The sequence below is a fragment of the Musa acuminata genome, chromosome BXJ3-5 (genome assembly GCF_036884655.1).
Source record: "Musa acuminata AAA Group cultivar baxijiao chromosome BXJ3-5, Cavendish_Baxijiao_AAA, whole genome shotgun sequence".
NCBI lineage: Eukaryota > Viridiplantae > Streptophyta > Magnoliopsida > Zingiberales > Musaceae > Musa > Musa acuminata.
The window spans coordinates 14,488,551-14,514,260 of NC_088353.1; positions in this window are offsets into that span (position 1 = coordinate 14,488,551).

The following is a 25,710-nucleotide window of genomic DNA, read 5'->3' on the forward strand; positions in this document are numbered from 1 at the left end:
ATTGTTTTGGCTACCTAATTCAACAAAATATGATTAAACTATCGAAAAAGGATATGATGCTTCCATATGGTGGCCTGATCACAAGACTAATCTATGCTTATGACATAGTTATCCCACCTGAAGTTATGAAACTAGATAGATTTAATATCATAAATAGAAACCTACTTTGAAGATTGAGGTGTATATTCAAAAATGGGATATGGACTAGATTACATAGAATGACTAATCTCCTCCAATCTGAACTAGAACCTAAAACACCAATATTTATGGATAATCAATCTCCTCCTACTGGTCCCTTTGAGAAAACACCTCTAGCAAAGTAAGTACCCCCCTCATCTATCGACGACATAGGGACTCGAATGGATCAATTTAAACAATGTCAAGATAGATTTGAATAACATCAAGATCAAATTTTAATTGAGTTGTAGCAGATTCATCAATAGCTTAATACATTGTTTAGACATTTTGACTTGCCACCACCTGAATAAGCTGTGTATGTCTTTTTGCTGATGACAAAGGGGGAGAAGTGGATGAAATCCCTCTCTTTTATTGTGTTTACTTTGATGTTGTAATCTTATGTTGTTTACTTTGATGTTGTAATCTTAAAATGTTGCTTTGATGATGAAACTTTAATGCTGAAAACTTCTACGATATTGTGATCTCTTCAATGCTAAAAATTTCTATAATGTTGTGATCTCTTTATCATCCAAATGATGCAATATCAGATTCTTAATAGTGTGAACTTTTGAATGCCACAATACAACAATTATGATATTACATTTAAGTAGTGATGAAAGGCTATGCCGAAACATTTTATCATGCATAAAATGATTGTGCATTTAATATCTTGATGACTTGAAATTATGGTGATGCATAATGCATGTGATTTCTAATTTCGATCAAAGCTTGAATTTAAGGTTGTGAATTCAAATTTGCATGACATATAGATAGGGTGAGTTAAGATTAACTCATTCACCAATTGGTTGTCATCATAAAAAATGGGGATATTGTTAAATCTTGGATTTTGATGATAAAATCAAATGATAAATTGTTTGACCTAATCTATGTGTTGAGATAAGTGTGCAGGATTAACTACAATAGCAGTAAGGCATAAAGCAAATGATGGGCCGGAGTCGAAGATTCAGACAATGTACTAGGAGCTCGCCAAGAGCTCATCTAAAGATCGCCGAGAGTTTATCGGAAGATCACTAAGAAGTTCATTGGAAGATTGCCAAGAGTTCGTCGGGAGTTCACCGGAAGCGCGCCGGAAGACTCGTCGAGAGAAAAATTGACATACCAGACTAATTGCTTTCCTTAATCATAGTTAGAACATTAATTAAGTTAGGATTGGGAGTTGATCTCACTAACTCAATTAGGGGCCAACTGGGCCCTTAACAGGGCTGATTTGGGCTAGATTAAACAGCTCATTCAGCACCTGAAATCATGGCCGACGGTGGCACCTCTTGGGACTCGGTCTCCTAGGTGTTTTGGGTAGTGGTACTGCCCAGACTAGGCAGTTGTACCGCCTAGACTGGGCGGTGATACCTACCAATAGTTAATGCTGTCAGGCGATCGTACCGCCCAAACTAAGCAGTGGTACCGCCTAGTGTTAGTCTGCAAGCGGTAGTACCGCCTAATAATGGTGGTGGTATCGCTATTACCTTGAAATCCGGTGAAGTGATATTTTTTAGCTCCAATTCAGAAGCCATTGGGACCTATAAATACCTTACCCTTTTCTGCATGAATGGGTAACAAAGTACAATTGATAGTGTGAAAAATTCTAAGTGTTTGGGGTGCTAAAAGTGTTGTAAAAGTGAGAAGTGTCCTCCTTCCTCTCTTAGCTTTGTAACCATTCAAGAAAGAGGAGTAAGACTTGTAAGGGTTATCTCCTAAACCCGGTAAAAGGAGAAAGAGCTATAAAAGGTGGTTGGTCTTCGCCTTTTGAAGGAAGGCCATTAGTGGACACCGGTGACCTCGACGGAAGAGGAATCCAAAAGTGGATGTAGGTCACAACAATCAAACTATTTTCTTGAGCAATTTACCTTTCTTGCAAGCTACTTTACCTTCTTACTACTTTCTCTACGCTCCAATACATTTTCAAGTTAAAATCTTTACGAAATGATTTTCGTCGGAATCGGGTTTAATTGAAACGAAGACTTTTGAAAAGGATAATCTTTTCATTGGACTAATTCACCCCCCCTCTTAGTGCCGCTCTTGATCCTAACATATATATATATATATATATACAACAAGTAATATAAAGTGATAAAATGTTAAAATATAATAAGCAAAAAAGAATGTGTGTCATGTCACACGTGTCATCACTCACGTGATTGGGTTGTAGGGCACATATGACCAGCAATCTTTCATTTGACCTAAAGCCAATCACCTATGTGTCCGATCCCCATCAGACCTTATGATGCTCAAAGACAATTTGAGACAATAGCTTTGTTAGTGGATCTGCGATGTTTTCTTCGGATGGAACTCTTTCCACTGCTATAGCAATGTACTTCGCCTCTATGGTCTAGTCAATAGTAGTATCTTGCTTGGAACTCTTCCAGCATACTGCTCTTCTATTTAGGGTGAACACATACCCCGAATTAGACTTGTTATCATTGATATTGGATTGGAAACTTGAGTTTGTGTAGCCTTCAATCCTAAGGCTATTACCTCCATATACTAGTAAAAGATCTTTAGTCCTTCTCAAGTACTTAAGGATACACTTTACTACTTTCCAGTGCTCCAAGCCCAAATCTGCTTGATACTTGCTCCTAACACTTAGAGCATGAGCTATATCAAGCCTGGTACATAGCATGACATACATGATAGACCTGATTATTGAGGCATAGGGTATCCTATCAATGTTCGCCCTTTCTTTAGGAGTCTTTAGGGACATACTCCTAGAAAGTGATATCCCATGTTTCATCGGAATGAAACATCTCTTGAAATTTTTCATGCCAAACCTTTTGACAACGATGTCTATATACTTAGATAAGGATAAGCTAAGCATCCTCTTGGATCTATCTCTATAGATTCAAATCCCCAATATATACGATGCTTCCCTTAAGTCTTTCACGGAGAGATGTCTAGATAACTAAGCATTTACTGTATATAACATTCCTATATCATTCCTAATGATTAGGATGTCATCCACATATAACACCAAGAAGGTGATAGCACTCCCACTTACCTTCGTATACACAAAAGGCTCGTCTTCATTCTTAACGAAGTCATAAGATCTGATTGCCTCATCAAATCTTTTGTTCCAACTTCGAGAAGCTTGCTTTAGTCCATAAATGGACTTAAGCAACCTGCACACCTTATCTGGGTAGTCTTTGGACACGAATCCCTTAGGCTATATCATATACACCTCCTCCTCGAGGTTGCTATTAAGGAATGCGATTTTCACGTCCATCTGCCAGATCTTATAATCATAGTGTGCTGCAATAGCCAATAGAATTTAGATGGATTTTAGAATGGCTACGGGTAAGAAGGTTTTATTATAGTTAACACATTCCCTTTGACGATACTCCTTAGCCACTAGCCTTGCTTTATAGGTCTTTACCTTTCCACCTATTTTGATCTTTTTCTTGAAGGTCCACTTACAACCAATGGGTATAATACCCTCAAGTGCATCAACTTGGTTCTAAACCTTGTTGGAGTATATGGAATTCATCTTAGAATTCATCGCTTCTTGCCACTTCCCGGAGTCTATACTCGTAATAGCCTCCTCATAGGTCTGACGATCAATATTGTCACGCCCCTCAAAATATCGATAATATTAAAATTCAAGAAAACAAATCAATCCAGGATCCAAACTAATATTTGAGGTCACTAATAAAACATTCAGATTAAAATTTCACCTCTATAATCTATAAATTTATAAACCCTGTGCAGTTCATAAACATATAACACATCACTCGATGATTCATAAAATCTGAACCCAACTCGCCAAAATAATAACCACAACATAAATTCACAAATTTATAAACCCTGTGCAGTTCATAAACATATAACACATCGCTCGATGATTCAAAAAATCTGAACCCAACTCACCAAAATAATAACCACAACATAAATTCACAAGTGTGGGAGTTTGTACGATCATAAAACCAACGTTTACCATAAGTTCATATCGTTACACGAATTTAACTTAACATTCCAGAATCTTAAACATGAGAGGTCCTTTAAACTTTTACAAAATCCACAAGTTTAGATTCATCGTCAACATTTCATTAGATGCAACGTTTGCTTATACAACAAAAACATATATACTAATAAAGATCTGCCCAAAATCTTTTAGCTTTCCACTGCCTCAGCTAAATCTTAACATTTAAGCAAGCGACAAGCTATCCTGAAAAATTTATACAACAACGGGGTGAGCATATAAAGCTCAGCAAGTGACTAACATATCCATGTCAAAAGAGGACAATTACCAAAGAGATAAAGTTTCAAAATGCAAGGCAGAATATAAGAATTCATAGACGTAATATCATTAGGTGCAGAATCACAATTGTCATTTCAATCATACATATTTGGTTCATAACAGATAGGGCATAGAGTAATTGGAGCATATCAATAGCGTACGAGATGATCCGGAGCATATTAATGGCAAATAGGACATTTCAGAATATATCAGTTCATAGCAAATGGAGCACAGAGTAATTGGAGCATATCAATAGCGTATGAAATGTTTCGGAGCATATCAATGACATATGGAACATTTCAAAGTGTAACAATAACAAATGAAACATTTCGGAGCATATCAAAGGCATATGAAATGTTTCGGAGCATATCAATGGCATATGGAATATTTCGAAGCATATCAACAATGAATGAAACATTTCGGAGCATATAAATAACAAATGAAATGTTTCGGAGCTTATCAGTGGTGTATGAAATGTTTCGGAGCATATCAATGGCGTATGGAACATTTCGGAGCATATCAATAACAAATACCAAACAGAAGCTCAAACGTCGTCTTTGACGTTGCATTCATATCATTCTTATCCAAAGCATGTATAGAAACACATAACCAAAGCTCTGGATATCATATCAAACATACAGAAGGTGAAGTGGGACCATAACATAATATGATACATCCATTTTTGAATGACCACCAAACATAAGTCTCCCACGTCTGGGAGGTCTCCCACGTCTGGGAGCTCTATCCACCCACGTATGAGTGAAGTCATAGGGGCCGACAGAGCATCTCAGGCTCTATACATAACTCCCTTCACCATTTCTAGCGAAGGTTCACAATATCCCACAAACACCAGAGTACAAAAGGATAGTATGAACAATGAATAGCACATATCGGAAGCACACGCGGAACAACAAAACGTACATGTGCCTTTACTAGTCAATCCGAAGTAAGCAATAATCTTTCACAATTATATTCAGATTTGAAAGGAATTGAAAGCAAGGGCACATATGGAATCCAAGCAATCACATACAACTCAATTCAAATAAGAAGGTTAGATGAATTCGATATCCAAATGAATGAAACTAGAATAGGCACACATCGAAAGCAAATGCGGAACAATGGGTTATACATGTGCCTATATAAGTCAATGTGATATAGCATAAACGTTACACATTATGTTCAGGAATGGTAATAATTTATAGACAAGAGCAAACGAGAATTCAAACATTAATATAAGCCACAATTGAGTGAAGGGAACTGAACAAAATCTATTTCCAAACGAACGAAAACAGAAGATACGAAATCCATCAAAGCTCAATTTCTGACAGAATTCGAGAAGCTCATTGGATAAATACTTCAGATTATCAATTATGCTCCAATACCCTCAAGAAGGCTATTGTTGAAAGATATATCAATCTATTTTCTGTTGAAACAAGTTTAGTACAAATCATGATTTCCAACAAGGAGTTACCTTTGATTTGGTAACACAAGGTCAAAAACAAAATCACTGTTTTGCAGAATTCATAGGGTCAAATTCAACAGATAATAGGATAGGCATTTGAATTCCAAATTTTTCAATCTATATGTCAAAAGAAAGATCTATAAGTCTAATTTCGAACGAAATCAGTTTGGTACAAATCAGAATTTCCAACAGGGACTTGTAGGTATTTTAGTATCGAAAGGTCAAAAATTTTGATCCCTATTCTGCAGCATCTATAGGCTCATTTGAAACAGACATTTGGGTAAGTATTCGGTGTCCAAAATCTACAAAATCAGTGTAAAAAGAAAGATATAAGAGTATAATTTCATACAGCTAGGTCCTGCCTGAATCCACATTTGGTGCTAAAAATTATAGCTGAAAAAGTGTATCGGGGTCAGTTTACCGAAAAAATTTCAGATCATTGGTTTTTATGTCCAAAGAGAGAAATATCAGGTTCTAAGCATACATCTTTCAGAATCAATATAGGAACATAGACTAATACTTCTGTAGGATAGGGTTAGAACACTTGCCTTTGAGAATTTTGACCCTAAATGAGAAGATTTGAGCAAGAAACCTCAAAGCCCCAAATTTTTTTCTTCTTCTTCTTCCCCCTTTTTCTTCTCTTTTTCTTTCTTTCTTTCTCCTGTGCTTCCACGCAGCTGCCTTCTCTAGTTCCTTATGAACGAAGATAGAGAGGCTTAAATGGTGGGATTTGTAATTTTGTACATTTTACAGTTTAGTCCTTGTATTATTATATTTACGATTAGGTCCTTAGGGTTTACATATAGGTCGTCAAAACTTTTTTTTTTTTATAACAAATCTCCCAAATCTTATGAATAAGTTCTCAGATTCATACTTTGGCTTTTTTATCAAATTTAAAATAGATACTTACATTATAACTAGAAACTTATACGAAAATTTCGATAATGAGGGATGTTACAAATATCATCAACATCCTCTTCTCCAATATGTCCCACATATCTCTGAGGAGGATGAGATACTCTGTCGGACCAACGTAAAGTCAGAATTTGTGTGCTATGTAATGGTGCTTGAGCAAGGTTCTCCAACAGATGGAAGCCAAGATGATCTATGAAATGTATAAGAAATTTTGTATAAGAAATGTATAAGATGTAAGCCAAGATGATCTATGAAATGTATAAGAAATTTTGTTCAAAATGTATTGCAAATAGATCGATTAAGGCAACAATATGCGACTGAAATTTTCTGCAGCAATCCTTCATTTGCAAAGATGATAACTTTTGCCACGAAAGGAATTCGCAGGAATATAGAAAATTTTTTTTGGATTTTTGAATAAGGTTAACTAAATTGCAGCAGCAATAAGGTAGGAAACTCTATCATACTCTATCATACTCTTACTATCTACGACTATGGAATGGTGCTTGAGCAAGGTTCTCCAACCTCTCTCAACTCTATCATACTCTTACTATCTCTGCCAAGAATTTGTTTCTTCTCAAGGAACACCGCTCTCTTGGCTACAAATATCTTTGGTCCTTGGAATGATAGAAATAATACTCATTAGTTTTTTTGGGGTATCCCACGAATATGCATCATTCCGTCTTAGATTCTAATTTGTCGGGGTTGTGTCTTTTGACTTAGGTAGGGTAGCCCCAAATCTTAACAACCTTAAGATTTTGCTTCTTCCCTTTTCATATGTCATATGGAGTAGCCACTACTGACTTAGTTGGAATTCTATTCAGAAGGTAAGTGGCGATCTCTAGGGCGTATCCCCAGAATGAGATGGGGAGGTCGAAGAAACTCATCATAGATCGCACCATGTCTAACAATATGTGATTCCTCCTTTCGAATACACCATTGAGCTGGGGTGTATAAGGAGGTGTCCAGTGGGAAAGAATCTCATGGTCCATGAGGAACTAGGTGAACTCTGTACTAAGGTACTCACCTCCTCGATTTGATCGAAGAGTCTTGATACTCTTTCCGGTCTGATTCTCTGCTTCATTCTTATACTCCTTGAATTTCTCGAAGGCCTCGGACTTGTACTTCATCAAGTACATATGTCCATACCTTGAGAAATCATCAGTAAAAGTAATGAAGTAGGAGTAACCACTTATGACATGAATTGACATTGGACCATATACATCACTATGTATAAGTTCCAGCAACTCAGTAGCTCTCTCTCCAATTCCACTAAATGGAGAGTTGATCATTTTTACACGAATGCAAGGCTCAAAAGTTGTATATGACTCATAGTCGAACAGATCTACATATTCATCCTTTAGCAACTTTTGAATCCTTTCCTCATGGATGCGACCAAGCCTATATTTGTCACAAGTATGCACCGTTCACCTTATCTCATTTCCTCTTGGACACACTTACATTCATGATATGTGGAGCAGTATCTAGCATAAATAAACCATTATGCAAAGATCCTTACGCCAATCTCCTAGGCCTTGCCAGAATCTATAATAAATTACAAATGTGATAAACTAGTAGAACTCTAACTAGGAGAGTCATAATTGAGAGGGACATTCATGTTAACCTACCTAGTCGACCCCTATTAAAGAGGTGAAGAGGCCGACTAGAGTTAGGAGGTTATTTCTTAGAGAAGCATTAGGAGTTGTAAAGGAATAGGAGTCTTGAGTAGGAGTCATATTAGGAGTTGTTCTTAGAAAAGCATTAGGAGTCGTATAGGAATAGGAGTCTTGAGTATGAGTCCTATTATGAGTTAGGGTTTAGAAGCCCTATAAATAGCCATGTATTCATTCTCTTTTAACAAGAAATAAATGAATCTTTTCTGCAACCTTTGAGCAGCAATTTGGAGGAAGGAACCCTTATAGAGTCCCAAGGAGGCTAATACCCTAAAGAGATCAACCCCAAGCTTAGAATCTGCAAGGGTTCTATCATATGGTATCAAAGCAGCGTTCTTGGCATCTCGCTGCCTTTCCACAGCCATCCATTAGCCCTCCACAGTCGCCCAAAGCAATTTCACAATTGCTTAAAAGATTGTCACCGAATTCCACCGTCATCTCCACCACCGCAGATCATCCTTTGATCTCCCCGTGAATTGCAACAGGTTTTGGTTTCCTACCTTATTGCTGCTGCAATTTAGTTAACCTTATTCAAAAATCCAAAATTTTTTTTCTATATTCCTGCGAATTCCTTTCGTGGCAAAAGTTATCATCTTTGCAAATGAAGGATTGCTGCAGAAAATTTCAGTCGCATATTGTTGCCTTAATCGATCTATTTGCAATACATTTTGAACAAAATTTCTTATACATTTCATAGATCATCTTGGCTTCCATCTAAGATTGATCTATTAAGAAATTCATCTCTAAAAACATTCTTATGTTGTTGCAAATTTTCGTCGCAAACCGTTGAAATTTTTCGATGAGAATTCTACTATCGCAACTTGTACCAATTTCCTTGTTGTTATACTGTCAAAATTTTCTTATTTAAATTGGTCATCTTTGCTATTATATAAACTGAAATTTTGCTGTCAAATTCCCTCCTTAAATCTCTCAGATTTTGCTAGAAATTTCATCGAGAAACCGTTGTTTCTTCGACGATAATTCTGCTCTTGCAAGACAGCACATATCGGCAGCAACTTCCACTAATTTCTATCAAACCTTTGCTGCCATCTATCATAGATCTAAAACTTTTCCCCAAACCTTCATCCACTAGCATCACAGCCCTAAAACTCCACCAAACCACACCCTTAAACTGCATCCAAAATAGCCACAAAACAAGCCTAAACTGCAGCCTACATCCACCAATCCATCAACCCTTTCGACTACCACTTCTCTCAACTTATACATGCCTTTAACCCGACAACAAAAGAAAGATCTTAACATTACAGATTTGATGGTATATACTATGGCATCTGAGGAGGTAATCAATGCTAAATTCAAAGCCTTCGAGGTGCGAATGGAGGATAAGATTCGGACTCTCTTTACCGAACTCAGTTTGGGCTGACCACCAAGCCCGAGGAAATCACATCAAGGAGAGAGCTCTGACCAATCACACCAAGTCTGAAGAGATGACTTCCAAGAGAGGGGAGGGTCTATGACCGATCCCAACTATCTACGGATTAGGGTGCACTTTCCTAGATGGGAAGAAGGAGACCCGATTGGTTGGATCTCACACGCGGAGCGATATTTTCGTTACCATAAAACCGCAGACGCATCTATGGTGAAAATTACGGCTATACATCTTGAAGGGGATGTCATATAGTGGTTTGACTAGTTTAAAAACACTCATGGAGTCCTCTTATGGCAACAATTCAGAGAAGGACTACTGATCCGCTTCGGACCAACCGATTACGAGAACATCGATGGACAACTAGCCAAGATCCGACAAACCTCCACCATTTAGGAGTACCAAATCAGGTTTGAAAGGATATCTAATCAAACTCATGATTTGTCTGAAAAATAGCTATTAGGGACCTTCATTGAGGGCTTGAAGCCAGAGATCCGTGGAGAAGTTAAAGCGTGACAACCGTACACGCTTATGGCAGCCATCTCTTTCGCACGACTTTAAGAGGAGCGATTGAACCATGAAGTCCGGAGGACTAGAGTCGCTCCCTGACTAGCAATACTAAAGCCCTCAGCCCCCCGTACTGTCAATCGAGCCCCTACACCAAAAAGGTTGACAAGAGAAGAGCTTCGGGAGCGATCTACGAAGGGGTTATGTTGGCACTATGATGAGCCGTGGAGTCGCAAGCATCGTTGTAAAAAAGGGAGACTTCTTGTGATTGAACCAGTAGAAGAAGATGTCATTGAACATCTAAAAGAGAGCCTTGAACATGAAGAAGAAGATGCAGAAGAAGAGCCACAACCGATCGACTTTATGATACACGCACTAGCCGGCTACTCAAACCTGCAAACGATGAAAGTTAGAGGCTTTCTCAAATAACAACCGATCACTGTTCTCATCAACATGGCCAGCACTAATAACTTCCTAAACAGTAAGGTTGCTGCTCGTATGATGCTCCACATCGAATGTTGCAGCAAGTTTGACATAAAGGTCGTCGACGGAAGAATCCTAAAGTGTGACCAAAGATGTCCGTAGGTAAAACAATTACTGCAAGACCAAGAAATTATCTCCGACTTCTTCCTCCTACCAATTGATGACTATGAGGCTATGCTTGGCATAGAATGGCTGACGATACTAGATAATGTCTCTTGGAACTTCTCCAAATTAATTATGAAATTCTACTACAAAGGCAAACAGATCATCCTACGCGGGAAGCGCGGAAGCAACATAACCACTGTTTCGACCCAATGGAAGGAGAAAGTTTTGCCCAAGGTATATGGTAACTTTTTGATGCATCTGCAGTAGCAACGAGAGGGGAAGAAAATAATAATTTAAGATCAAAATCTCGCCCAATTGCTTGCTTAATTTGCCGACATTTTTGCTGAGCCGCACGGTCTTCCTCCTACTCGGCAACATGACCATTGGATTCCAATCCTTCCGGGCAAGCCACCAGTGAACACTCAGCCATACCAATATCCTCTCCTCCAGAAGGATGAAATTGAAAAGATCGTAAAGGAGATGCTTGAAATAGGGGTGATTTGGCCAAGGTGTAGTCCTTATTCCTCATCGGTGCTACTTGTACGCAAGAAGGACGGAACTTGGCGGATGTACATCGACGACTAAGCTTTAAATGGTATCACCATCAAGGACAAGTACCCAATACCAATGGTGGACGAACTTCTTGATGAGTTAAAAGGAGCTCGAGTCTTCACGAAGTTGGACCTCCGATCCAGTTACCACCAAATTCAAGTATGTGAAGACGACATTCCAAAAACTGCATTCCGCACACATAACGGTCATTATGAATTCTTGATAATGCCTTTTGGACTCACTAATGATCTTTTAACCTTCTAAAGTCTCATGAATGATATTTTTTGAAGCTTTCTTTGTAAATTTGTGATGGTATTTTTCGATGATATTCTCATTTACAGTCCTTCTCTTAAGACTCACTTTCAGCATTTATGAGTTGTTCTGACGATCCTTTGGGAGAATACTCTTTTTGTTAAGTAGCCAAAGTGTAGTTTTCTCTAGCAAAAAGTAGTGTACCTTGGGCACATAATATCAGAAGAAGGAGTGGTGGTAGACCCAATAAAAATTGAAGCAATGCAAGGCTAGTCAAAACCTACAAACGTGAAATCACTACATGGGTTCCTTGGACTAACGGGCCACTACCAAAAATTTATTAAGGACTGTGGGTGTTAGGATCGAGAGCACTAAGAGGGGGGGGTGAATTAGTGCAGCGGAAATCTTATAATAATTTAAAAACCAAAAGCTGCGTTCGTTCAAAAACTATTGTGATGCAAAAGCAAATTCTCAGTTTGTATCTAAGTGCAGTTTGCGTCTAAGTGCAGATTGCGTTTAAGCGCAGTTTTGCGTCTAAGCGCAGTTTTGCGTCTAAACGCAGTTTTACGTCTAAACGCAGTTTTACGTCTAAACGTAGATTTACGTCCAAACGCAGTTTTACGTCTAAACGCAGATTTACGTCTAAACGCAGTTTTACGTCTAGACGCAGATTTACGTCTAAACTTTGAAACTCGTTTGTATACTCACAGAAGGCAGTATGCAGTTGAAATCAAGACGTAAACGTGAACTGAAATCTGATGATTGAGCGAGGAAAGCCGATTTACGTCTGAATGCAGTTTTTACGTCTAAATGTTGAAACTCGTTCTTAAAATCGTAGAAGACAGATTGCAGTTATTAATAGGATTAAAATGTAAGCGTAAACTGCAAGGAAGCTCGTTCGTAAAAGCGCGGAAAACAGTTCTACAGAATCAAACGTAAACGTAAGCTGTAATGTATGAAAATATGAAGTTACGTCTGAATGCAGATTTGGAAGAACAGCTCTTAGAACTTGTTCGTGAAAGCGCAGAGAGCAGTAGTGATGAGGGAGGTTTGCAGTACTGATAAAGTACTCGAAATTAAACGCAAACCAGAGATTTAGAGTGGTTCGGTCAGCCTTGACCTACTCCACTTTTGGCTTCCTCCACCGATGAGGTTGCCGACGTCAACTAGGTGCCTTCCTTCAATGGGCGAAGGCCAAACTTCCCTCTTACAATTCCTTCTCCTTTTGACAAGCTTAGGAGACAACCTTTACAGACCTTTCTCTCCTCACTTTACAATTGAAAACTTGAAGAACAGAAGGAGGAGACTTAAAGGCTTTACAACACTTTTGAGCTCTTAGAATCACAGAAAAGATCAAGATTTCGGTATTGGTCTGTATCTTTTCAGTGCTGAATGGGTGGGGTATTTATAGGCCCCAACCCAATTCAAAATTCGAGCTCAAAACGATCAAATCGATCAAATCCCAGAATTCTGGGATCAGGCGGTTGCACCTCTCGACTGGAGAGGTGGCACCGCCTGGCAGAGCTCGAAGACTGAGCTCTGCCGATTGCTTCTCTCTGCCAGAGCTCGAAGACTAAGCTCGATGGTTGCATCACCTGGCAGAGCTCGAAGACTGAGCTTGGTGGTTGCATCACCTGGCAGAGCTCGAAATCTGAGCTTGGTGGTTGCATCACTTGGCAGAGCTCCAAACTGAGCTCAAGCTGATGCACCATTCTGCCAGAGCTCGAAGACTGAGCTTGGTGAATGCATCACCTGGCAAAGCTCGAGACTGAGCTCAGGCTGATGCACCACTCTGCTAGAGCTCGAAGACTGAGCTCGGTGGTTGCATCGCCTGGCAGAGCTCGGAACTTGAGCTCTGGCGGTGCAACCTCTTGGCTGGAGCGGTTGCACCTCCCAGCCTTGCAACCCTGGCGGTTGCACCTCCTGGCTGGGGCGGTTGCACCTCCCAGCCTTGCAACCCTGGCGGTTGCACCTCCTGGCTGGGGCGGTTGCACATCTCAACCCCACAGCCCAGGCGGTTGCACCTCCTGGCTGGGGCGGTTGCACCTCTCAACCCCACAGCCCAGGCGGTTGCACCTCCTGGCTGGGGCGGTTGCACCTCCTGGTGCAATCAGGGTCCGAATGGTTCACTCCATTCGACCCACTTTGAATCTTTTCAGGGGCCCAATTGCCCCAAGATTAAGCTAATGGGATCACCTCCCATTTTCATGCTTAATCATCGTGCTAACTACGAATATCTCTAAGACAACTTCTGCAGCTTTGCTCCGATGCGTCAATCGCTTCTTCCGGCGAGTTTCCGGCCAACTTCCGTCGATCAACCGATAACCTTCGGTGATCCTTCTGCGGACATCCGGCATACTCTTGGACTTTGCGACGATCCACTTGGCGAGTTCCGACGAGCTTCGCTTGGCAAGCTTCTGGACTTCTCGGATCTGTTCTCTCTGAACCTCCGACGACCGTCCGAACTTCCGTCGAACTCTCGAACTCCCAACGTGATCATGATCTTGACTCCGGCGCAACTCCTGCTGCTTGTCTTACTCTCATCGTAGTTAATCCTGCACACTTATCTCAACACATAGATTAGATAACAAATGACAATTGACTTCATCATCAAAATCCGAGATTCAACAATCTCCCCCTTTTTGATGATGACAATCAATTGATAAAGGAGTTGTCCTTAACTCCCCCTATCTATATGCCATAGTTGAGATAAGTCAACCTTGAATTCAAGACCTAAGAATTCAAGTGAAGTATTGATAAGTTAGATCAGTTAAACTTATCAATGCTCCCATCATGATGCCTATCATGATGTATCTCTTCAAGAATTATGTCAAGGCATGATATACATCATCAAGTTTGTATGATTGTGTTTGTAACCATTCATCATGTAATCATATAAAGCAACGAAGGACTTTTTACATGATGCTCACATTTGAGATTTTCTAGTAAGTTTGCATTTTCTTTATAATATCAAATCAAGACATGATGCAAACTATAGTACATGTTCACATATCTCTTGGTGATGCAAGGATGGCATAACATTGTTTATAGCATCACTCAAGTATTTGCAACTATGACATAGATATGATTATGGCAGTTCAGCTATGACATAGTGTTTATCAATTCATATTTTTCTCCCCCTTTGTCATCAACAAAAAGCATGATAGCATTATCAAGCATATAAAGGAAGTCATGACATATATCTTTTTATTGTTTTTGCTTGACGGAGGAAAGTCATTTTCCAAAGAGTTTTCATAAGAGTGTACGGGAACATCCCATTTTTAGCATACAACCCGAAAAATGAACTTCTTACATGCATTTGGTTTGTCACATAAATTGCAAAATGTTATTTGATCAAGCATTGTCAAGGCATGTAATAGTAATAACATCCGAAAAATAATTTTAACTAGTTTAAGTATTCGGACACATCAACATTCCTAATTCTCTTCTTATGTAATCAAATTGTTCTTCACATAGGGGTTTTGTGAAGATATCAGCCAGTTGATGTTTGGTATCAATAAACTCTATGGTTACATCATGATTAGTGACATGATCTCGTATAAAGTGATGTCTAATATCAATGTGTTTTGTTCTTGAGTGTTGTATAGGATTTTTAGTTAAGCATATTGCACTCGTGTTATCACATTTAATGGGAATATCTTTAAGATTCACTTTGTAGTCTTCTAAAGTGTTTTTCATCCATACAACTTGTGCACAGCATGCACTTGCTGCAATGTATTCAGCTTCGGTTGTTGATAGGGCAACCGAGTTTTGTTTCTTAGATGACCAGGATACGAGGGCATGTCCTAAAAATTGACATGATCCTGATGTGCTTTTTCTGTCTAGTTTACAGCCAGCGAAGTCCGCATCAGCATAAGCTGTTAATTCAAAATTTTCTGATTTTGGGTACCATAATCCTAGATTGATAGTTCCATTAAGATATCTGAGTATTCTTTTGACTGCTTTGAGATGAGATATCTTAGGGTCTGATTGAAATCTAGCACAAAGTCCTACACTGAACATGATGTCTGGTCTGGTGGCAGTGAGGTAAAGTAAACTTCCTATCATACCCCTATAGGTTTTTTGATCGAAGCTTTCTCCATTCTCATCAATTTCTAACTTAGTGGAGGTGCTCATAGGAGTGTCAATGGCTTTTGAATTATTCATTTTGAACTTCTTTAGCAGACTCACAGCATATTTGGTTTGACTAATAAAGATGCCATTGCTTAGTTGTTTGATTTGTAGTCCTAAGAAGAATGTTAACTCTCCCATTAGACTCATTTCGAATTCATGACTCATAGTTTTCGAAAAGGATTCACAAAGAGATTCATTTGTAGAACCAAAGATAATATCATCAACATAAATCTGAACAATGAGAAAATCATTTTCAAAATTCTTGATAAATAATGTAGTATCAACCTTGCCTTTTATGAAATTATTTTCAATGAGAAAAGAGCTAAGTCTCTCATACCAAGCCCTTGGGGCTTGTTTTAAACCATAGAGAGCTTTAGTTAATCTAAACACATGATTAGGGTAGCCATTGTTTTCAAATCCAGGAGGTTGTTCAACATAAACTTCTTCGGAAATGAAACCATTTAGAAAAGCGCTTTTAACATCCATTTGAAATAACTTAAAATTATTGCAACTAGCGTAGGCAAGGAGCATCCTTATGGCTTCCAATCGAGCCACAGGTGCGAAGGTTTCTTCGTAATCGATACCTTCTTCTTGGTTGAAACCTTTGGCCACTAATCTAGCCTTGTTTCTAACCACGATACCATTTTCATCTTGCTTGTTTCTAAAGACCCATTTAGTACCAATTACTAAATGGTCATTTGGCCTAGGAACAAGCGTCCACACCTCATTTCTCTCAAATTGATTTAATTCATCTTGCATTGCGATGATCCATGAATCATCTTTCATGGCTTCATCAACACCTTTGGGTTCAATTTGGGAGAGAAAAGCGGCGTTGGCACAAAAGTTTTTAAAAGAAGATCGTGTTTGAACCCCCTTTGATGTGTCTCCTAGGATTAGCTCCTTAGGATGAGCATCTATATACTTCCAATCCTTGGGTAAGGATGTTTTGGAAGTGGATGCAACCAAGTTGCTAGTTGGAGACGGGGTTTCGTTTAAATTCAAGGAATCAAAATTAACATCATCATCAAGATCATTTTTCTTAATTTCTGAAATCTCATTGAAAACAACATGGATGGATTCTTCAATAATTAAGGTTCTTTTATTGAAGATGCGAAAAGCTTTAGAAACCGAAGAATAACCAAGAAAGATTCCTTCATCAGACTTAGCATCGAATTTTCCTAAGTTATCCTTTTCATTCAAGATAAAACACTTACACCCAAAGACTTTAAAATATGAGACATTGGGTTTTTTGTTATTCCATAACTCATAAGGAGTTTTGGAGAGTAAGGGTCTTACTAGGACTCTATTTAAAATATAACATGCAGTGTTTACAGCTTCGGCCCAAAAATATTTGGGTAGGCTATGTTCATTCAACATGGTTCTTGCCATTTCTTGCAAATTTCGATTTTTTCTTTCTACTACCCCATTTTGTTGAGGATTTCTTGGAGTAGAGAAGTTATGGTTGTATCCATTGAGTTCACAGAATTCTTGGAAGTCATGGTTTTGAAATTCTCCACCGTGATCACTTCTAATTGACGAAATCATAGATTCCTTCTCATTTTGAACAAGTTTACAAAACTTGGTAAAATGTCTAAAGCATTCATTTTTTTGTTTTAAGAAGTAGGTCCATGTATATCTGCTGTAGTCATCAATAATGACAAAGGCGTATTTGCTACCTCCTAGACTTGATGTAGAGATTGGTCCGAACAAGTCCATATGGATCAATTGTAAGGGCCTAGAGGTGCTTATTTGATTCTTAGCTTTGAAGCAACCCCTAATTTGCTTACCTAATTGGCAAGCATCACATACATTATCTTTGATGAACTTGATATGAGGAATTCCTCTTACAAGTTCTCTAGATGATACTTGATTGATTAGATTCATGCTAGCATGACCTAATCTTCTATGCCATAGCCAAGCATCCTCATTCATAACGGCAAGGCACATTTCATCACATAAGTCATTGATGTCAATAGTGTAAACGTTGTTTTGTTTTAATGCAATCATAGATATATTTTTGTGTGGTTTTTCAATGATGCAGGCATTAGATTCAAATCTTATAATATATCCTTTATCACATAATTGACTAATGCTCAAGAGGTTATGTTTTAGACCATCAACTAGTAAAACATCTTTAATAGAGAGGTTGGATTTGTTACCTATGGTTCCTTTGCCAATGATTTTACCCTTGTTGTTGTCTCCGAAGGTGACATATCCTTCGTCTATGCTAGAGAGCTTAGAGAATTGAGATGGATCTCCGGTCATATGCCTTGAGCATCCACTATCAAGGTACCATTTCTTGCTCCTAGCTTGCGATTGTTTAGTTTTCTACAAGAAAGAATGATGTTTAGGTACCCATTTGCTTTTGGGTGCCTCATAAATAGATCTACATTTTCTATCATGTTGCATAGAGTTTATCATGGTTCCTTTAGGAACCCAAATTAATTTGTTTGGACTTATTTTCTTGAATGGACAGCAATGTGTCTTGTGTCCAGATTTGCAACAAAAGTTGCACTTGGTTTGAACATGTAAGATGGGGCCTTTTACAAAGGTAGTTGGATTTTGGTGAGGACTCCTCACAAATCCAATCCCACTTCTTTTGGGAGCATGACCCTTGTTTGTAAGGATCATGTTTAATGACTTGCTACCAACCTCGAATTTCTTCAAGGTGTCCTTAAGTAGCAAGTTTTCTTTTTGTATAGTTTCTAAATCATGACATTTGATACATGACTTTAAACTATCATGATGTTCGACTTTTAATTTATCAAACTCACAAGTAAGATTATCATGTACCTTTTTTAGCAACTTGTATTTTCTATTTATAACTTTGCATTCATCAAATAAATCATGGAAGGCATTTAATAATTCATCGAAAGATAAATCAGCATCTAATAAATCCGTTACCTCCTCTTCGATGGCCATAAATGCGTAATGAGCAACTTGCTCGGTGTTGGATTCTTCTTCCTCAGATGCGCTCGAATCATCCCATGTTGCTTGGAGCGCCTTCTTCTTTGTTGTTCTTTTCTTGACTTGGGGACAATCACTTTTGTAATGTCCCGGCTTTTTACATTCGTAGCAGATCACTTGGTCCTTCTTAGGTTCAAGTTTGTTTTTCACATCGTTTTTAAACTTGTTTATTTTGAAGAACTTCTTAAACTTTCTTGTCAAAAGTGCTAAGTCATCATCACAGTCCTCATCACTTGAGTTTTCTCTCAAGTGGCATTCAGAAGTTTTAAGTGCCATATCCTTCCTGTTTTTTGGAAGGATGTCTTCTTGCTCTTCATGAGCTTTGCAGGTCATTTCGTAGGTCATTAATGACCCGATTAGTTCTTCAAGAGGGAAATTTTGCAGATCTTTTGCCTCTTGAATGGCGGTGACTTTAGGATCCCAACTCTTAGGAAGGGATCTTAGTATCTTATTAACAAGCTCAAAATCCGAAAAACTCTTTCCGAGTCCTTTTAGACCGTTGACGACATCCGTGAAACGGGTAAACATGTCGCCAATGGTTTCACTCGGTTTCATTCGGAAAAGTTCAAAAGAATGCAGCAACAGATTGATTTTTGACTCTTTCACTCTACTTGTGCCCTCGTGGGTCACTTCAAGTGTGTGCCAAATATCAAAAGCAGTTTCGCAAGTTGAAACACGATTAAACTCGTTTTTATCAAGTGCGCAAAATAAGGCATTCATAGCCTTTGCATTAAGAGCGAAAGCCTTCTTCTCCAAATCGTTCCAATCGATCATTGGAAGAGAAGATTTTAAAAATCCATTTTCAACAAGGTTCCATAGTTCAAAATCCATAGGAATAAGAAAGATCCTCATTCGGGTCTTCCAGTAAGTGTAGTCCGTTCCACTGAACATGGGTGGACGTGTAATCGAATGCCCCTCTTGGTTTGCGGCGTATGCCATCTCTCTTGGGTTTTAATCCTTTAGAGAGTTAACCTGGCTCTGATACCAATTGTTAGGATCGAGAGCACTAAGAGGGGGGGGTGAATTAGTGCAGCGGAAATCTTATAATAATTTAAAAACCAAAAGCTGCGTTCGTTCAAAAACTATTGTGATGCAAAAGCAAATTCTCAGTTTGTATCTAAGTGCAGTTTGCGTCTAAGTGCAGATTGCGTTTAAGCGCAGTTTTGCGTCTAAGCGCAGTTTTGCGTCTAAACGCAGTTTTACGTCTAAACGCAGTTTTACGTCTAAACGTAGATTTACGTCCAAACGCAGTTTTACGTCTAAACGCAGATTTACGTCTAAACGCAGTTTTACGTCTAGACGCAGATTTACGTCTAAACTTTGAAACTCGTTTGTATACTCACAGAAGGCAGTATGCAGTTGAAATCAAGACGTAAACGTGAACTGAAATCTGATGATTGAGCGAGGAAAGCCGATTTACGTCTGAATGCAGTTTTTACGTCTAAATGTTGAAACTCGTTCTTAAAATCGTAGAAGACAGATTGCAGTTATTAATAGGATTAAAATGTAAGCGTAAACTGCAAGGAAGCTCGTTCGTAAAAGCGCGGAAAACAGTTCTGCAGAATCAAACGTAAACGTAAGCTGTAATGTATGAAAATATGAAGTTACGTCTGAATGCAGATTTGGAAGAACAGCTCTTAGAACTTGTTCGTGAAAGCGCAGAGAGCAGTAGTGATGAGGGAGGTTTGCAGTAATGATAAAGTACTCGAAATTAAACGCAAACCAGAGATTTAGAGTGGTTCGGTCAGCCTTGACCTACTCCACTTTTGGCTTCCTCCACCGATGAGGTTGCCGACGTCAACTAGGTGCCTTCCTTCAATGGGCGAAGGCCAAACTTCCCTCTTACAATTCCTTCTCCTTTTGACAGGCTTAGGAGACAACCTTTACAGACCTTTCTCTCCTCACTTTACAATTGAAAACTTGAAGAACAGAAGGAGGAGACTTAAAGGCTTTACAACACTTTTGAGCTCTTAGAATCACAGAAAAGATCAAGATTTCGGTATTGGTCTGTATCTTTTCAGTGCTGAATGGGTGGGGTATTTATAGGCCCCAACCCAATTCAAAATTCGAGCTCAAAACGATCAAATCGATCAAATCCCAGAATTCTGGGATCAGGCGGTTGCACCTCTCGACTGGAGAGGTGGCACCGCCTGGCAGAGCTCGAAGACTGAGCTCTGCCGATTGCTTCTCTCTGCCAGAGCTCGAAGACTGAGCTCGATGGTTGCATCACCTGGCAGAGCTCGAAGACTGAGCTTGGTGGTTGCATCACCTGGCAGAGCTCGAAATCTGAGCTTGGTGGTTGCATCACTTGGCAGAGCTCCAAACTGAGCTCAAGCTGATGCACCATTCTGCCAGAGCTCGAAGACTGAGCTTGGTGAATGCATCACCTGGCAAAGCTCGAGACTGAGCTCAGGCTGATGCACCACTCTGCTAGAGCTCGAAGACTGAGCTCGGTGGTTGCATCGCCTGGCAGAGCTCGGAACTTGAGCTCTGGCGGTGCAACCTCTTGGCTGGAGCGGTTGCACCTCCCAGCCTTGCAACCCTGGCGGTTGCACCTCCTGGCTGGGGCGGTTGCACCTCCCAGCCTTGCAACCCTGGCGGTTGCACCTCCTGGCTGGGGCGGTTGCACCTCTCAACCCCACAGCCCAGGCGGTTGCACCTCCTGGCTGGGGCGGTTGCACCTCCTGGTGCAATCAGGGTCCGAATGGTTCACTCCATTCGACCCACTTTGAATCTTTTCAGGGGCCCAATTGCCCCAAGATTAAGCTAATGGGATCACCTCCCATTTTCATGCTTAATCATTGTGCTAACTACGAATATCTCTAAGACAACTTCTGCAGCTTTGCTCCGATGCGTCAATCGCTTCTTCCGGCGAGTTTCCGGCCAACTTCCGTCGATCAACCGATAACCTTCGGTGATCCTTCTGCGGACATCCGGCATACTCCTGGACTTTGCGACGATCCACTTGGCGAGTTCCGACGAGCTTCGCTTGGCAAGCTTCTGGACTTCTCGGATCTGTTCTCTCTGAACCTCCGACGACCGTCCGAACTTCCGTCGAACTCTCGAACTCCCAACGTGATCATGATCTTGACTCCGGCGCAACTCCTGCTGCTTGTCTTACTCTCATCGTAGTTAATCCTGCACACTTATCTCAACACATAGATTAGATAACAAATGACAATTGACTTCATCATCAAAATCCGAGATTCAACAGTGGGAAGATCAGTGCACCCCTCACTTCTCTACTGAAAAAAGATGCATTCCAATGGTCGGACAAAGCCTCTACTGCCTTCGACAAACTTAAGGCAACCATGACGACGACACCGGTGCTAGCGCTACCAGATTTTAGCCGACCCTTCATCGTTGATACCGATGCATCTAGAGTCGAAATTGGAGTCGTTCTAATGCAAGATGGTCAACCACTCGCATACACCAGCAAGACATTTATCTTTCTCCCATCAAAATATGTCAATATATGATAAGTCGATGCTCACCATTATGCATGCAGTAACGAGGTGGAGACCCTACTTGATCGGTTGGCGATTTTAAATTAAAACCGACCATAGAAGCCTCAAGCACTTTTTGGAGCAAAAGATATCATCCCCTGAGCAGCAAAATGGGTAACCAAACTTCTTAGATTTGATTATGAAATTATTTACAAAAAAGGGAAAGAAAACATTGTTGCAGATGCACTCTCACGGCTATCTGAGCAAGCTAAGTTTTCAGCCATCTCCCTTCCTACCACCAGTTTCCTCGAGGACATTAGGGAAGAATGGAAGAAGGATTTAGAGATCAGCAACATCATAAAAAAATTGGAGGAGGATCCAAGTGCAATAGCCCACTACACTTGAGATTCAAGGGATCTATGCTACAAAGGTCGCATTGTGCTTATACTGACTCCCCTTGCATCAAAATCATCCTACATGAAATGCACTCCACACCCTCAGCAGGGCACCCCGGATTCTTGAGAACCTACAAAAGAGTGAAGCAAAATTTTTATTGGAGAGGGATGAAAAAAATTATTGCTAAATATGTGGCACAATGTGATGTATGTCAACAGCACAAGGGTGAAATAGTGGCAAGTCCAGGGAAGCTACAACCACTACCCATACCAGACTTGGTGTGGACTGACATCTCCATAGACTTCATCGAAGGGCTACCACCTTCCAAAGGTAAAGGCACAATTCTCGTGGTAGTTGATCGACTTACGTAATATGCTCATTTTTGTGCTGTGCAAAATCCCTACACTACTGCTAGAATTGCTCAAATTTTCATAGAAAATGTTGTTAAACTATATGGGAAACTAAGGACTATTGTAAGTGATCATGATAGGATCTTCACCAATAAATTTTGGACCAAGCTATTTCAGTTACAAGACACCAAACTCAAGATGAGCACAGTGTTGAATCTCAAATTTTAATGATAAAACCAATTGATAGTATTTATGATTTGATCTACATTTAGAGTGACGCAGGATGCTTCGAGTAGGGAGAGACAATTAAAGCAGGAAGAATTATATTGGGCCAGAGGAAATCATGTCAGAAGATTGGACGTAGGGCCAAAGGATTGGTCGACGTATCGACAGAAAGCTTCGAGCCATGGATTCGGGCATCGGGCCAAGAAGAGCGAATATTGCACCAATGATATTGGAGTTGTGGAGATCAACTGGCCGATTGGGCAATAGGCTACAAGAGAAGATGATGTACTGAAGAATCAGACGAAGCGTCGATAGGACCAATGACATGTCGGACGATATGATTCATGCTTAGTAATAACTCCCTTTACCATTGCATCACAGGCTCCATGCACAACTCCCTTTACCATTTCTGGCAAAGGTTCACAATATCCCACAAACACCAGAGTACAAAAGGACAGTATGAACAATAAAATTTGCATATATCGAAAGCACATGCGGAACAACAAAATGTACATGTGCCTTTACGAGATAATACGATACAAACATAATCTTTCACAAATGTATTCAGATTTGAAAGGAAATGAAAGCAAGAGCATACAAGGATTCCAAACAATCATATATAGCTCAATTGAAATAAGAAGGTTAGATGAATCCAATGTTCAAAGGAATGAAACTAGAAGAGGCACATACCGAAAGCAAATGCGGAACAATGTGATATACATGTGCCTATACAAGTTAATACGATATTACATAAACTTTACACAATAAGTTTCAAGAAGGCAAATAATTTAAGAACAAGAGCATAAAAGAATTCAAAGTAGTAATATAAAGCTCAATTGAACAAAGAAAGCTAAATGAAATCAATTTCCAAAGGGATGAAACCGGAATATGCGAAATCGACCAAAGCTCGATTTCTAGCAGAATTTAAGAGGCACATTGAACAAATAATTCAAACTATCAGTTGTGCTCCAATATACTCAAGATAGTTGTTGTGGAAAGATATTTCAATCTATTTTCAAATAAAATAAGTTTCGTATGAATCAAAGTTTCTAACAAAGAGTTACAATTGATTTAGTAACCAAAGGCCAGAAAATAAAATCATTATTTTGCAGAATTCATAGGTTCGGTTTCAATAGATAACCGGGCAGGCATTTGGACTCTAAATCTTTCAATCTAGGAATCAAAAGAAAGATCTACGAGTCTAGTTTCCAATGAAATAAGTTTTGAATAAATCAAAGTTTCCAATAGGGACTTATAGGCAGTTTAGTATCGAAAGGTCAGAAATTATGATCCCTATTTTGCAGAATCTGTAGGCTCATTTGAAATAGAAGTTTGGGCAAGCAAACTTACTCCGAATTCTTAAAATAAGCTATCAAAAGAAAGGTTTATGAGTCTATATTATGATCAAATAGGTTTTGTCCAAATCGGAGGTTAGTTCATGAAGTTATAACGCTAAAAAGGTAAAAATGTCAGAATCTCGAAACTTTCACATATTCAAATTGTTACGTCTAAACGGGAGATATATCAATTGTAAGGCTAGAACAATTCAAAGTTTCTCATATTTAAAGCAAATGCAGAGATATAAATTAGAGTAAAGAAGGATCATGAGACTTGCAATAGGAAAGATCATAACACTAACAATAGAAATGATCGAAACATTTGCAATAGAAAGGATCGAAATATTTGCAATAGAAAGGATCGAAACACTTGTAATAGGAAGATCAGAACACTTGCATGAGAAAAGATCGGGACACTTGCAATAGGAAAGATTAGAAAACTTATAATAGAAAGGATTGAAACACTAGCAATAGGACAGATCAGAACACTTGTAATAAGAAGATCAGAACACTTGTAGGAGAAAAGATCGAGACACTTGCAATAGGAAAGATTAGAAAACTTGCAATAGAAAGGATCGAAACACTTACAATAGGATAGATCAGAAAACTTCTAATAGGAAGATCAGAACACTTGCAGGAGAAAAGATCGGGACACTTGCAAATAGGAAAGATTATAAAACTTCCAATAGAAAGGATCGAAACACTTGCAATAGATAAGATCAAAACTCTTGCAATAGGACAGATCAGAACACTTGTAATAGGAAGATCAAAACACTTGCAAAAGAAAAGATCGGGACACTTGCAATAGGAAAGGATCGAAACACTTGCAATAGGATAGTTCAGAACACTTATAATAGGAAGATCAGATCACTTGCAGGAGAAAAAATCAGGACACTTGCAATAGGAAAGATTAGAAAACTTGCAATAGAAAGGATCGAAACACTTGCAATAGGATAGATCAGAATACTTGCAATAGGAAGATCAGAACACTTACAAGAGAAAAGATCGGGACACTTGCAATAGGAAAGATTAGAAAACTTGCAACAGAATAGATCGAAACACTTACCTTTCAAAGGTTTTGATCCAAAGATCCGAA